Raw genomic sequence first — 5282 nt, forward strand, 5'->3', positions numbered from 1 at the left:
ACAGGCAGAGTGGACAGTGAGAGAGAGAGAGACAGAGAGAAAGGTCTTCCTTTTGCCGTTGGTTCATCCTCCAATGGCCACCGTGGCCAGCGCTGCGGCCGGCGCACCGCGCTGATCCGAAGGCAGGAGCCAGGTGCTTCTCCTGGTCTCCCATGGGGTGCAGGGCCCAAACACCTGGGCCATCCTCCACTGCGCTCCTGGGCCACAGCAGAGAGCTGGCCCGGAAGAGGGACAACCGGGAAAGAATCCGGCGCCCCGACCGGGACTAGAACCTGGGGTGCCGGCGCTGCAGGTGGAGGATTAGCCTAGTGAGCCACGGCGCCGGCGATGTAGCTGTTTTAAGGAAACTCATTATGCTGCAAACTATACAGGAAGCAATGTAATACTGCAACAGAGATACTTTACAGAAAGAATGAAATAAGTTATAAAAAAAAATCAACTCTCAACTGAAGAGTAAGCTTAGAAAAATTAAATCACAATACAAGGCATCAAGAGCAGAACAGATCAACCGAGCTCATTGATTCTTCCAGGACAGAATGTTTAAATATACAGTCAGAAGACCAAAAGAAAAAGGAATAAAAAGGAAGGAGCGAAGTTTATGGAAACTTTGAGACAGCAGGAAAAGAAAAAGTATATAGGTTATTGGTATTTGAGAAAGACTTGAGAATGTCAACGGAGTGGAAATAATATTTAAAGGAATAACGGAAAATTTACCAAGCGTAGAGAATGATACAACTATCCAGGTATAGGGAGGCCAGAGATCACCTGTCAGATTCGACTCAACCAAGTCTACCCCAAAACACATTCTAATCACACTCTCTAAGATTAACCATGAAGAGAGAATTTGCAATGCTGCACGATAAAAGAAAATACAAATAAAAGTGCCCAGTTTCTCAGCAGAAACCTCATGTACCAGGAGGCAGCAGAATTAGACTGCCACTGTTCTAATAGAAAGGAAAAACATCTGCCAGCCTAGAATCTTGTACCCAAAAAGGCATCTCTCAGGTATGAGGGAGAGATGAAGACATTCCCAAACAAAAGCTGAGAGCATTTATCCACTCAGCAAATTTACCCACCAGCATACCTGTCCTAAAAAAGAAACGTTAAAGGAAGGTTCTCAAACTTAGAGAAAGAGATAGTCAGGAATATGGAAAAAAAAAAAACCAGAAGGCAGAAAATTCACTGGTAAGAATAACTATAGAAGCAAATTCAGAATACTATATATAATATTGTTAACATGGTTTGTAACCCATTCATATATTAGCGTGAATAAAAATCAGATAAAGAGGAATAACAACTAATATGTTGAATGACAATATAGTAAAATGGGCACCAATTATTTAAAATGTAAAAAGGAACAAAGTACAAGAGTAGAGTTCTTTATTAGTATTTCTCATTTCTTTGTTTCCATTCCTATCTTCAAAACAAATGTCAATTTAATTTCCAATCAAAAGAGTCTGTAATAACGAAAGGATATATTTTGTAAGCTTTGTGGCAACCACAAAGCAAAAATCTATAAAAGACTTACAAAAATGATAAGCAGGAATCCAAACAGACCACTAGAAAAGATCACTTAACCACAGTCACAGACAGTAAGAGAGGCAGAAGGAAAAAAAAAAAAAAAGGAACTAGAATAAAAACAGGGAAAAAAGTATCAACACAGAAGTTGAAAGACTTTATCCATCAATAAATACCTTAAGTATAAGTGGATTTTATTATCCAATTAAAATACAAAGAGTGACCAAAAGAATAAAGTCACACACATATGCTCGTTACAAAAAACTCACTTTGCCTCTAAGGTCAAGTAATACACTGAAAATGAAAGGGTGGAATAAAGCATTCCATGCAAAGAAAACCCTAAAGAAACCAGGAGCAGCCCTACCTGTAACAGATAAAATATATATTAAATCAAAAGCAGTAATAAGAGATAAAACATGCCCTTATATAATGATTATGGGTTCATTCAGGCAAGAGAAAATCATTGTGAATATAGATGCACACAATAGCACAGTGCTCAAATATATAAAGCAAATATTAATAGACCCAAAGGGAGATACAGACTTCAATATAAAGAACTGGCTTTTTCATATTAAGAAATGGACAGATCACCCAGACAGAAAATCAACACAGACACAGTAGAGGTAAGCTGCATACTGGATCAACTAAGCCTAAAAGACATCTACAAACATTACATCCTATATTTGTAGAATATGCATTATGTTCAATAACACATTGAATATTCTCCAGGAAAGATCATGTTATATCACAAAACAGGTCTCAATAAATTTAACACACAACAAAAATATTCAGTATTATTTAAAAACAATCAATTTAGGTAAATAACAAAAATACTTGGGAAATTATCTGAATACAGGGAAACTCAAATGACTTCCCCTAAATAACTACAGTATCAAGGGTTTAATTAAGAAGGAACTGTTTAAAAAGTTTTGAATCAAATGAAAAGGATAGGAACATAACATAGTAAAAAAGCAGTACTAATGAGGCCAGTACTGTGGCACAGAGTTTTAAAGCCCTGGCCTGCAGTGCCGGCATCCCATCCCCATCCCATGTGGGCACCAGTTCAAGTCCTGGCTGCTCTACTTTTTTTTTTTTTTTTTTTTGGACAGGCAGGGTTAGACCGTGAGAGAGAGAGAAAGGTCTTCCTTCCGTTGTTTCATCCCCCAAATGGCTGCTACGGCCAGCGCACTGCACCGATCTGAAGCCAGGAGCCAGATGCTTCCTCCTGGTCTCCCATGTGGGTGCAAAAGCCCACACACTTGGGCCATTCTCCACTGCCTTCCCGGGCCACAGTAGAGAGCTGGACTGGAAGAGGAGCAACTGGGACAGAACTGGCGCCCCAACCGGGACTGGAACCCAGGGTGCCAGCACTGCAGGTGGAGGATTAGCCTAGTGAGCCTTGGCACCAGCTGCTCTACTTTTGATCTAGCTCTCTGCTATGGCCTGGGAAAGCAGGAGATGGGCCAAGTACTTGAGCCCTTGCACCTGCATGGGAGACTCAGGGGAAGCTCCTGGCTCTTGGTTTTCCCATCAGCTCAGCTCTGGCCACTGCAGCCATTTGGGGAGTGAACCAGTGGATGAAAGACCTCTTTATCTTTGGCTCTACCTCTCTCTGTAACTTTGTTTCAAGTAAATAAAATAAATCTTAAAAAAAAAGCAGTACTGAGACTCAAGTTTGTAACAATCAGTGTCTACATCAAAAAAGCAGAAAGATCTCCAATAATCCAGTTATCATTGTACCTCAATACTAGGAAAATAAGGTCAACCCATAATTGGTACAAGGAATGAAATAAAACTCTGAACAAAAACAAATGATAGAGACAAAAAAAAAAAAACACAAAAAATCAGTGAAATGCAGAACCATTTCTTTGAAAAGATAAAAGTGATAAACTCTTAGCTAGACTAAGAAAAAAGAGGGAAGATTCAAATAAAATCAGGGATTCAATGGAAGTTATGACAACTGACACCATAGTAATCTAAAGGATTGTTAATTGTTATTATGAACTATTGTATGGCAACAAAATCGATAACCTAGAAGACAAATTCCTAGACACACATGCCTAACCAAAATTGAACCATAAAAAAACAGAACACCTGAGCAGACCAATAATGGGAAGCAAAAATGAATCAGTAATTAAAAAAAAATCTCCAATCAAATAAAATCCATGACCAGATGGCTAACTGCTGAATTCCAAACATTTAAAGAATTAATGCTAACTTTTCTTAAAATATTCCAAAACATAGAAGAGAAAGAAATTCCTCCAAACTCATTCTACCAAGCTAGCATAATCTTGACACTAAAACCATGCAAGGACACAACAGAAAAATAAAGGAAAGGCCAGCATTCTATCAACAAAGTATTAGCAAACTGAATCCAACAGGACATGAAAAAGATTACTAACCATGATAAAGTGGGATTCATTCCAAGGGTAAAATAATTCAACATACACAAATCAATAAATGTGATGTACCATATCAACAGAATGAAGGACAAAAATCATATAATCATCTCAGATGCTGAAAAGCCATTTCATAAAATCCAACATCCATTCATGATGAAAATCCTATGTAAATTAGGTATAGAAGGAATATAACTCATGTGTCATCAAGGCCACATACATAACAAGCCAACAGCTAGTATCCTACTCAATGGGGGGAAGCTCAAGGCTTTCTCTCCAAAACAAAGAAGAAAAGGACGCCCACTTTTGCCACTTTTATTCAAGATTAGTACTGGAAGTCCCAGCCAGAGTAATTCAGCAAAAGAATCTAGGGATTGACACCCAACTATGAAAAGAGGAAGTCAAATTTTCATTGTTAGGGTACAGTATGATCTCATATATAGAAAATCTGAAATATTCCACTGTGAAATTATTGGATCTAATAAACAAATTCAGCAAATTTTCATATTACAAAGTCAATGTGCAAAAATCAGTAGCACTGTTATGCACAAACAGCAAATTACCTGAAAAAAAAATTTTTTTAAATCCAGTTTCCAATAGCTAGAGAGGAAAGAAAATACCTAGAAATAAATCTAACCATACAGGCCAATGATCTCTACAATTAAAGCTATAAAATAATGATGAAAGAAATCAAAGAAAGCACAAAAAAATAGAAAGGAATTCTGTGTTCATGACTTTGAAGAATTAATACTGTTAAAGTATCCATATTACCGAAAGTAATTTAAAGACTCAATAAAACCCCATGAAAACAGCAATGGCTCTTTTATAGAACTAGAAAAACACTATTAAAATTTGTATGGAACCACAGAAGTCCCCAAATAGACAAAACAATCTTGAGCAAAAAGAACAAAGCAGGAATACATTGCAAAGGCACAATAATTCAAACAGCATGTGGAGCCGGAACTGTGGCTTAGTGGGCTAAGCCTTCATCTGTGGTGCTGGAATACAATATGGGCACCAGTTTGAGCCCCGGCTGCTCCTCTTCTGATCCAGCTCTCTGCTATAGCCTGGGAAAGCAGTGGAAGATGGTCCAAGTTCTTGGATCCCTGCACCCACATGGGAAACTTGAAAGAAGCTCCTGGCTTGGGATGGGTACAGCTCCAGCTGTTATGGCCATTTGGGAAGTGAACCAGCAGATGGAAGAACTTTGTCTCTCCATCTCACTGTCTTACTCTGCCTCTCAGATAAATAAATAAAAAGTCTTAAAAAAAAAACCAGCATGGTTTGGGAATATAATCAGATACATAGACCAATGAAATAGAATAATAGAGCCCTAGAAGTACTACACATGCATCAACAGCCACC

This window comes from Oryctolagus cuniculus, chromosome 15 (genome assembly GCF_051225735.1).
Source record: "Oryctolagus cuniculus isolate XC-2025 breed Fujian yellow rabbit chromosome 15, ASM5122573v1, whole genome shotgun sequence".
Classification (NCBI taxonomy): Eukaryota; Metazoa; Chordata; class Mammalia; order Lagomorpha; family Leporidae; genus Oryctolagus; species Oryctolagus cuniculus.